General features: G+C 37.2%; 1 pseudogene; it reads left to right on the top strand.

Moving 5' to 3' along the window:
* Window positions 1-888: 888 nt before the first annotated feature.
* On the top strand, window positions 889-1,601 carry LOC116763554 (annotated as a pseudogene).
* The last annotated feature ends 10,118 nt before the right edge of the window (window positions 1,602-11,719 follow it).

Genomic DNA, 11,719 nt, shown 5'->3' with positions numbered 1-11,719 from the left:
GTTGTGAGGGCTCTTTTTCCTGATTCTGTATCACTCATAGGAGCAAGGAATCTTTCTGCTTCTCTCACCCATCTCTGTGAGGCTGTTCATGGTCTTTTCAACTGAAGGTGTCACAGAGCCTTTCCCTTTCTAGGTACTTGTCTACCTAGAGAAAGAAAGACAGACAGACCGACAGACTGATTATTGATGTGTGTATCTATAAACAACTCTTAGAACAAGTATAGACAATTTGTTGTTTCTGGAAGCTTTTCCTAGGAACCAGGTACCTTTTGTTTCAGTGCTCCATAAACACTCAGATCTTTCTCCCTTGGGCTTTCCCTCTGAGAAGTGGGGTACAAGATCCTCTCTCTGGGATCCAGGGAGGTTTTTGCTCTCATTTGACCTTTGTTCCATCTTTCTCCATCTCCCCTGCTGGAAAAAAGATTTTCTAGTCTGGATAAAAGTCAGATTACCTTCAATTAAAAAAAATCTCTTTAACAACAACTAGGAAATCTTTCCTTAAATCAACCCTAAGTCAAGGAACGTGGAGCAGACGGTCTGCTCAAATTAGGGAAAAGGAAAGCAAGAAATTCTGGAAGGAAAAAAGGAACATGGGTGAATATCACAGAAGTATTATCCCACCACATTTAGGTCTTAATTGTCTATACCAGTTACCACTATCTGAGCCTTGTGAAAAGAAATTAAAATCTTCTCTATTTTTTGGGAAATTTCCTTGGAATTGAACCAGTTGATTCAATCATCCAAGGGATGGTTTTCTAAGCATCTTGTCTCTTATCTTTCCCCCTTATGCTACTTCTTTCATTAAAGAACAAAAACAAAAAACTCCATAAGTGTGTGGGAGAAGGAAAATAAAGTAGAACAAAAATTCAAATCGCTCTAGCTGCCATCTTGCGTCCCTGCGTGTGTGCGCCTTATCTCAGCTGGTCTGCCCGAGACCCCCTGATCGCCAACCCTAGTCCCCCGCACGGCCCCATTTCTGCTCCAACAAGATGAAAGAAGCTATCATGAACCAAGAGAAACTCGCCAAACTGCAGGCACAAGTGTGCATTGGTGGGAAAGGAACTAACTGCTCACAGAAAGAAGGTGGTTCATAGAACAGCCACAGAAGACTACAGAAAATGTCAGTTCTTTTTAAAGAAGTTAGGGGTGAACAATATCTCTGGTATTGAAGAGGTGAATATGTTCACAAACCAAGGAACAGTGATCCACCTTAACAACCCTAAAGTTCAGGCATCTCTGGCAGCAAACACTTTCACCATTACAGGCCATGCTGAGACAAAGCAGCTGACAGAAATGCTACCCAGCACCTTAAACCAGCTTGGCGCAGACAGTCTGACCAGTTGAAGGAGACTGGCTGAAGCTCTGCCCAAACAATCTGTGGATGGAAAAGCACCACTTGCTACTGGAGAGGATGATGATGATGAAGTTCCAGAGCTTGTGGAGAATTTTGATGAGGCTTCCAAGAATGAAGCAAACTGAATTGAGTCAACTTCTGAAGAAGATAAATCTTGAAGAAGTTACTGGGAGATGCTATTTTATATTATGACTGCTTTTTAAAATTTTGTTTATGGATCTGATAAAATCTAGATCTCTAATATTTTTAAGCCCAAGCCCCTGGACACTGCAGCTCTTTTCAGTTTTTGCTTAATACAATGTCATTCTTTGCAGCTAATTAAGCTGAAGAAGCCTGGGAATAAAGTTTGAAACAAAGGTTAATAAAGTTTCCAAAAAAGAAAATATTCAAATCACTAGTAGTTTTTTCTTATAAGCTAACATAGAGAAAGACAAATTGCTGGCAGGGTTTGGTACATTCTGTGACTTTCTCTAACCTAAATTATGCTTTTTCTGAGAGTTGTTTATAAATACACAGGTCAATAATCAGTCAGTCAGTCTCTCTCTCTGCCTCTCTCTCTTTCACATATCCCAGGAGAGCGAGTACCTAGAAAAAGGTCCACAAGTTTAATGTGCTCATAGTTGACATCATTGCTCATTTTGGCACTCTATCACCTGGAATCTGGTGACCAAGTTTTTTCAGCAGTTATTCCATGTAGTCACTATCAATCACAGTTGACATACGAGATGAAATTTGTTTGATATCCTTGCCTAGTGGTTAAAAAATTGTGCTCTGTTACCAGACTGCCAGTGTTCAAGTCGCTGTTCTATCATTTATGAACTGGGGAAACGGTTTGGGCAAGACATTTAACTTTTCTAAGCCTCAATTCTTTATGAAGTAATAATAAGAACTACCCAAAAAGTTATTGCAAAAATTAAATGGAATAGTCTACGTAACGAGCTTAGAGTAGTGCCTAGCCCACAAAATACTTTAGCTTTTATTAATATTACTACTATTACTCATATGAGGTGTTTTCTATTTAGAATATCCAGGGAAAGGTTGACATATGATTCCAAATCTGTGAAAATTCCATCTGCCTAGAGTTTCTCAAATGTAAGAAAGGTTTTATGATGTAATTGGGAGAATATGTGAGTAACCATTCTTGGAACCCTTGATTGTGGGGGCAGATTGGCTGTACCCATTAGTGATTGGAGCTGGAACAAGAGCTATCACTGTCTACACTACACCACTTTATTAGGGGTCAGTGTGGACAAAATCCCTTTTTTTTTTGTTTATTTATTTGTTTGTTTTTCAGCACCTAAAGAATCCATAGTTGTGGGGAATCTTAGCTAATTTGAAGCTTTTCCTCATCCTGACAGATTGGATAGAATCTATGCCTAGTATCAAAAGTTATTATAGTTGAAATGCTCAGACTAGAAGAGTAAATGTTATTAGCTTTTCTTCCATGAGAAATCAGGCTTAAAAAGGGTAATTTAAACCCAAAACAAAGGGCCAACTGGCAGAGATACACATATCCACTTAGGGACAGATGGATTGAATCTACTCTTGTATTGGTAGCCAGTTAGGTAAGTGAAAACTTCTGCTTTGAGTGTGTAGCTTCAAAAACTTCATATAACAGAAGTTTGATTATAATAACTGAAATTAGAAATAGAATTACAATGCTAGATTGTAACTGGAAACTGAAAACAGGTGTGGTTCTTTGCTCCTGTCAAGCAAAGAACCAATTTTTGAGAGGGAGACATATATGAAGTTTGAATATATTGTATTACTGGAAAATAGGTTATATAAAAATTTTTGTAAAGATAAGCCCCAGGGTTGACCTCACACCAAGATGAGCAAATAATTCATCAATTATTGAACTTGTGAAAAGTAAATGGGAAATACTATGGTGTAGTAGAAAGATTATCTTAAAACCAGTTCTAGATCCTTTAAGCATTCACCAGTTAATTAATTAACTAATTAATTAAAATAGGATTGATTGTATGCCATTTCCTGATTGGATGAAAAAAATAAAATGGTATTAATGACCATAGTGAGTAGAAAACACAAAACTGGAGTCCAAAAGAGAGAGAAGAGCTGTCATGTATAATGGGTTCATTGGCTTAAAGTGGTAGTTAAATCCATGGGAGTGAGTAAAAATCATCCACAGAAAACACATAGAAGAAAAAGAGGAGATAGACAAGGATGGAGCATAAACCTTCAGGGAGGAATAAAAGAAAAGAAGGCAGAGCTAACTGGGACAAATAAATGTCAGAGAAGTGGCAGAGAGCAGGCTAGGGGGAGAGGACTTTGAGGAAGTGAGGCTTCTGGTTCAAGATGACAGGTTGCACATACGTTATCTCTTCTTCCACAAATCCCATGGAAATAAAATTTAGAAGTACCAAGGGTAAGAAATTTATAACAGTTCTCCAGTGAGGCAGAGACATACGCAAACCATTAACCTTGATGAATTTCTGGAAGATGGAAAGTATGTGGTATATTAAGGAATACAGGAGCAGAAGCACAGCCAGATGTGCACACCCAGAGGTTGCTGTGGAGGCAGGAGCCAAGCTCCCTAATGGTGGTGCCTCCAAAATGCTTCCAACCTAGAGATAAAAGCTCCAGTTTCACGAGAGGTTATGGCTCCGATATCAAGGTTGATGTTTGTCTCTAAACGGTTGTTAGAGACAACAAGTTAGCACCTGTTCCGTAAGCACTGCTTGCCAAAGGAATTGGTTTGGGATTCCCAAAATAAAACCCAGATAGTGGGCCTAGCTTGCTCCCTGCTGTCTGCTTACACAGTTTAAAGGAAAGCTGTCTGTGGGCTCAGAGCTCACAGTCCATCCCTCTCACTGAAGAGAGGCCTAGTGGGGAAGAGAACTACATGCCGGCAGAGGGAATCCAGGTCAGCAACGTGTTCCAAGTAAGTAGTCCTCAGTTCATGAGTTTAAATGGACACATATCATATTAGAGGAAAAATAATCATACACACATATGCACAGTGCCAATATGAACCAAGGAATCTTTGAAAGAAACTAATTATTCAGGACACAGAATATAATTTCATATATATCTTCATAAACACTAAGGAACAATAAAGAAATATTGGAAATTTAAAAATATGATGTCTGAAATTTTCTTGAAAAATTAAAAAGAAGTGCTGGAATAAAAACCTGAGGAAATCTAGAAATTAGCCTAAAAGAAAAATAGGAATGTATAGAAGAAAACTTTAAAGTCTTAAAGGATCTATCTAGGAGAACTACAGTCTTTCAAAAAAAGTTTCAGAAAGAAAAGGGAATATTTTAAGGAAATTATTGGAGAAATAATGGATGAAACTATATTTCTGAGACACAAACACATGGATCCTCAGCTTGAAAGGGCACACAGAATGAGGAGGACATGAATGAAGAAGAAAAACCATACCTAGACAGAGATTCAGGAAAAGTAGAAAGATCCCAAAAGCCTCCACTTACTGCCTCTAATAAATGGAAATGCAGCTTCTCATCAGAGACACTATATGCTTGAACACTGAGGTCTGAGAAAAATGTGATGTGTAATCTAGAAGTAAATGCTCAGCCAAACTATCAATTAAGAGTTCCAGTAAACTAAGGACGTTTTTAGATATGCAAGACTTAGAAAATTTTACCGCTTGTCAAACATCCTCTTTGGAAGACTTACTCTCTATTTATCCAACAAAACAACAAAGGAATGTGAGAAAAAGGGAAAAGAAAGTGAGATCCATGAAACAGAATACCTAATCTATTGTATATTATGGTTGTGTAGTAGAATCCCTGTTTTGTAGGAAACATACACTACAGCATTCAGAAGTGATAGAAAATTGAGTCAGCAGTTTACTCTCAAGTGATTCAGAAAAACATATGCTTTGTATTGTACCTTCAACTTTTCTGTAATTTCTGATTATTTTGAAATTAAAAAATTAAAACAAAACGAAGAAAAGAGGCTATACAAGGTTAAAAAACAAGCCCCCTCACCCAAGGCATGGCCTACCTAAAACTCCATCCCCATCCTCCATTCCCCAGCACTCTCTATCCCACCTTCCTAGCATCAATCAACAGTTGATGTACGTAGTAATGTATTTAATTATTTATATGTTTCTTATCTTTTGCCTCTGCCTCACTGCTGGAATAAAATTTGTGAGGAGCTCTTCATTGCTGTATCCCCAGAACATGGAAAACTGCTAAGAACATACTGAGTTCTTGATAAATATTCGTTGAGTGAACTAATAATCTTGTTATTACAAACATTAGTAATAAGTAAAATGTCATTCTTTATAAAATATTAATGCTTTCCAAATACTAAAATTGCAGCTACTCAATATTGCCTATTATTTGAGGTTACAAATTTTCACTTCCATTTCTATGTGAAAAGAAATCTACTCCAACACCACTTTTAAGATTATTGTCCCCCGAGATTTTCTTGAAAATGAGATGTCTTCTGCAAGTCAGTCCAAAGGAGGAAAGTTTCAAATGCTAGATTGCAATCTTAAGAGTATTGAGAAGATGGTTTGCTACATTATTTCTTTTTCAGAACAAGGTATCAGTAAAAATATTAGGATAGGTAGCAGAAGATTTTAAAAAAGGAAAAATAATTCCACGATGACAGTGATATAGTAGGTTTAGAGTGCAAATTAGAACAGCGAATAAGATGGCTCCAAAAATAATTTCCTGTAATAAAATGTGATTAAGAAGCTAAGTGACCTTAGTGATAAAAAGAAAGTATAGCATCATAAAAATAAACAAACATAAGCAATGTGCCTTGCCCCCTTCCCTGTTTGTTAGTTATGTGCTCCTTCCAGCTGAACAAAATTAATGGCCCCTGCAATCCCCATCTCCACTCACTGTCCAGTCACTGTTTGATTTTGCAGGGAACTATAACTAAATAAGTATAATATTATAAATGCTGGGGTTTTTGATTAACCTACAGACAAAGCAGAGTTAGCTACTTTTAGTTTTAAGAAGAGAAGAGAAATGATATAAAATCGGATGTTACAAAGTATGAGACAATGCCTAAAATGGATGAGTCAAGAAATAGAAGGTTGTGTTTTATTTGAAGACACACATTAGCAAATTTTAAAAACTTAATAAATAAAAATAGGCCTTTAGAGTTTAAGGTGGGAAATCCTTGTGGAAATAGGGAAGTGAGAAAGCAGTGTAAGTCAGCAAAACTCCTCATTCTTCATGGTAGGGGTAGCAGTTAGATGTAGTTTAACTTGATAAATAACTAAATGAATAAATATAAACATTATGGATATAACCACCAAAAGAAACATAACTTTGTATAAGTGGTTATCAAAAATGAGGAGTAAGATTGAGGGTGAAGGATAGTTTATTCTTTAGTCTCAAATCCTCTTGCAGTTTGGATTTGAAATTTTAGATTATATACTAGATGTGCACAGAAAAATGTCTGGTCTGATCAGCCTCAGCTGTGAGCATTGGTTCCCCCAAGTGGGATGGAGCGATAGTGAGGAGAGAACTTTTTATACTCTTCAGTAGAGTTTTCAATTTTTTTTTTTTTGCAACAAGTATACATTATTTTGTCATTGACTAAAATTATATATCTAATGATACGTATGTACTATTAGGTAATAAGAAGATGTATAGGTAACAGAGGTAAATGCTAGATCAGATAAGAACTAAGAGTTCATTGGATTTGCAGCTGGAGAGAGACCCAACGCATGCAACTCCCATAGATGGTAGGAACACAGTAAGATTGCAAGGGAACCCCCTTCTCAGTAAGGAGTGCAGAGGAGTAGAGGTGGCAGATACAAGTGTAAACTATTTTCAAGAAGTTATGATGAGCAAGGGAAGGGAGGGACATTTAATAATCACCTAGACTGTAAAATAGACTGTGTCGTGTTGAATAGCTTTAACTTAAAATGAAAGGATCATGATACATAAAGAGCATTAAATGGTCACATAAAGATTTTTCCAAGAAAAGATTATATCTACATCTTTCCATTTTGGATGAGGCAAGCATCCAACACATTTTTATGGAGGCTTATTTTTACAATTTTAAGGCTTTTCCCGTCTTCCCCCCTTTAGTCCACTCTTTCAGAAATGCCTTTTGTAGACACTCTCTACAGAGGCTTTTAAAGCTATTGAGAAGTAATTATGTCTGTATTGCACACGATTGAGGAGCCTTTGACTATATCTGACTATTCGCACATATTTGTGAAAAGTGAAATATCATTGTTTTATTTCATTTCATAAAGTTATGCTACATTAAACTCCAGTCCTTAGTCATTATGACAAACGTGCTTAATTGATAAACCATCTATCTTTGCCATCCAGAAATAAATACTGAATGAAGCTTGATTGTCTTTAGTAACTAGGTCACTCTTTGGGTGAAACCAAGGTACCTCTGCCATTTCAGGGTGGCTTTCTGGGCCAGATATCAATTTGCACAGTCAGATCAGGTCAAGGAAAAAAAATCTGAGGTAATTTTTGGGGTTTTTTGGCCGCTATTCTCTCTTGTTCCCATTCTTCCTCTATCCTCTGTCCTTTGTGCTGCCCCTCAGCTTAGTCATGCCTAGCATCCAGATATATTTAGCATCTTGCCGTGCCCAGTGCCTCCACAATACAACTTCCAGCAGAACCTGATCTCCAGAAGGAATCAGAGAAATTCATCCAACCTGAGATAAAGCTAGTACAACGTCTTGCCTCATTAGACCCTTGATAAATGTTAAATGCATGAATAAGATGTCGGTGACTGAAAATGCTTCTTCTGGTTGGTGATTGTTGTGTAACAAACTACCACAAAACTGAGTGGAGTAAAAACCATTTTCTTATGCTCATGGATTCTGAGGATCAAGAATTCAGAAAGGCACAGAAAGGACTGCTCTTCTCTGCTCCATATGTTTGGGATCTCAGCTGGAAGGACTCAGATAGCTGGGGGTGACTCAGATGTCAGGGCTGGGACAGCTGGGAGTGGGAGGATCACTCTCAAGATAGCTTCTTCATGTGTCTGCTGTCTGACTGGGACAGCTGAGGGTCAGGCTCACCTGGGATTGTCACCAAGAGGGCCTACATGTGGCTTTCCCAGAATGGTGGCGTCAGGGTAATTGGATTTCTTATAAGGCAGCTCAGTGCTCTAAGAGTGAGTGTTCCCTGAGTCCGAGGGGGAGGTTGCATGGTCTCTTATGAACTAGCCTTGGGACTCACATAGTATCATGTCCAACATACTCTATTGAAAAAAGAAGTCAAAAAGCCCACCACAACTTGAGGAGAGGGGACTGAGGCAACCTCTCAATGAGAAGAGTGTCAGCAAACTCGTGGCTGTGGTTAACATAGTCACAATGCTTCATCAGTTGTTTAAGATGATTTTCATCTTTACAGAGGATAAGAAGTGAAAAAACCAAACAGTGAACAGAAGAAATACCAAGAACCTGTGAGCAGGTGGAGAAAAGATTTTTAAGAAAGGGATCATTTTAGTGATGCATAAATGATTCAAGACAATTTCAAGAAGCCTCTCTTTAGGATTTTAGGATGACTTTATTTATTGAACGTTTTCAGACTACTGAATGTACTGTCATACCAACTTCTAAGTTTCTTTATGCATTTTCAAACATTTCTTCATGAAGTAAACGGGGAAAGGAGAAAGAAACTAACATTAATTGAATTCCTTCTGTGTTCCAAGATCCCAAAGACTGCACATTATTTGCAGACTGGAGAGGCTGCAAATCCTGCCTTTTAAAATATTTAACAGTCCTTCCTTTCGGTTCTCTCTTCCGTTATATTTTACTATGAGCAGAAGAAGCAGCCAGGGGGCACTTTCAACACTGCCTGGAAATCTCCTGGGCTCTATCACCCAGTTCATAAGTTACAATTTTTATATTTCCATCTAATCATAGTCAACAATGTTGCTAAACCCTTTGCCACAGCATAACCAAGATCCTCTTTCTTTTTCCAACCGCGTTTTCTTTATTTCATTTTTGCCCTCACTAATAACCTTGTAGTAGACTCTCAGACTCCTTCAAGACTCTTTAGGTTCAAGACTCTTTAGGTTTTTCACAATCTCCTCGAAGTCCTTCCAGTTTTTGCTTATCATGCAGTTTCTAAGCCACTCCTGCAGTTTTAGGTTCTTGTTATGGCAGCAGCCCTACTTCCAGATACCAAAATGTATGTTAATCATCTATTGCTCTGTAACAAAACCCAAGAACTTAGTGGGTTAATACAAAATAATCATGTATTATTTCTCACAGATTCTGTTGGTTAGGAATTCACAGCACAGAGGGGATGATTTTTCTCTGCTCCATTATGTCTGGGGTCTCAGCTAGGAGACTCAAAAGTTGGAAGCTAGAAGCATCTGACCTGTTCATTTGCATGTCTAGTAGTTGATGCTGAATGTTGGCTCTAGGTCTAGCTGGAGCTGTTGGTTACAACAGTCACACGTGGTATCTCCTTGTGGCCTGGACTTCTTTACAAAATCGTGGCTGGATTCCAAAAGGCAAGCATCTGGAGAGCTGTATCCTTTTAATGATCTAGCCTTGGAAGTCACAGAGTATCACTTCTGATGTATTACATTGGTCTGGTCAGTCACAAGCTCCCAGGAAGATCTAAGGGGACGAAACATAGATATCACCTTTTCGTGGAAGGAGTGTCAGCCTCATTGTAAAAAGAGCACGTGGATGGGATTTGTATAGGTGTTTCCATTTTTGGAAAAATATAATCTGCCATAGTCATTAAAGCTTTAAGTTATGTCAAGGATGAAAACACTCTCAGGCACATCAAGCCATACATAATATGCTTCCAATTTACTCACAATAGTATATCTATATCTATATCTATATCTATATCTATCTATCTATATACACATACACACGTGCACTATTGTGAGTAAATTTATATATAAACTATTATATATAACTTTATTTTAAAAGTAGATTGTCAATTTTTTCTAATTTTATCAAAAAATTAAAGGAATCATGGATATAGCGTTGACAAATAACTGAAGTTAATTTAATAAAAATATACATTTTTTACTATTATAATCAATGGTAAACATTTAATTTAATAGAATTCCAAAATATAAGAGCAAATGTTAAAGACTTGCCTTAAAAATATTGAATCTTTGAGAAGAATGTTACCAAATATTCAGAATAATACAAATTTTTTAATCTTCCATTTAGAACATTATATAAAATTATACTGAAGTTGAATTTTTGTTTTATACTTACATTTGCACAGTACATAGTTAATCTAAAAAGAGGGCAGTACTGAGTACAACTCTATGTTGATGGACATATGCACGAAAAGGGAAATCTCAGCTATTTGTGCGTGTTGATTCCACGATCCCAAATATATAGACCCATAGAGCATCTACAAGCCTCTGCATGGGAAAGACTTTATCATCCATAAACAGCTTGGTGGGAAATAGGTACTCTTTGCATCTGACTTTCACTGGTTATTTGGCATAATATAGACCCTTACAATTCAAAATGTGGTTCGTGGACCAGCAGTGATAGCATTATTGGAGCTTGTTAGAAATGAAGACTGTCAGATCCTCCTGGAACCACTGACCCATAATCTGCATTTTTTACAAGATCCCTTAGTGATCTGTGGGTATATTGAGAGCACTGTGACAGACAACATTCTATAACTTGATTATGTTAAAATTTGCAGATGGGCATGCAAATTAATTTAGGGACTGACCTTTACTATAGTTCGATGGGATTATTTTCCTGTGTGTTTCAAATATCACTGACTTTTGATTTGCCACTTAGCCACATGAAGCAAAAGTTTTCTAACCACAGTATTTTTTGACCAAATCATTTTTAACCAAATTAATTAACACATATACTGACTGCCTAGATTCAACAGTACATTTTTTTTGCCATGTTTCCTTTAACTTTCTGTAAGTGTGTAAGACCTTTTTTTAAAATTATTATTTAGAGGTAATTTAAGAACATGATAAAACTTCATCCATCACTATTTTCTCATACTTCTTCTAAGAATAAAGATGCTTTCTATTCTGATCTTAATACCATTAACAGGGAAGAGCGAAACCAGACTCCATGTTTGATCTGTTTCTTTGACTTTAACCTTTGCTTTTCATTGCTTTTGTTATTATAATCATACATAATGGCCTGCCTCAGGGAACCCTGCCCCTCTGCCCCAAAAGTTAAACTAAAGTGTCTCTGTTCAGCTCACAGGGAGACAATTTGACCATGCCCACCTGTGGATGGCTGCAAGGAAGAAGAAATTAACACATCCCCTCACTGAGGCTGGCCATTCCAGGGAATATTTGCAAAACTTATGGCCTTTTTACTTTAATTCCTCAGCGAAACCAGACTCCATGTTTGATCTGTTTCTTTGACTTTAACCTTTGCTTTTCATTGCTTTTGTTATTATAATCATACATAATGGC

The sequence above is a fragment of the Phocoena sinus genome, chromosome 12 (assembly GCF_008692025.1).
Source record: "Phocoena sinus isolate mPhoSin1 chromosome 12, mPhoSin1.pri, whole genome shotgun sequence".
Lineage (NCBI taxonomy): Eukaryota > Metazoa > Chordata > Mammalia > Artiodactyla > Phocoenidae > Phocoena > Phocoena sinus.
This window is presented reverse-complemented; position numbering and strand designations above follow the sequence as displayed.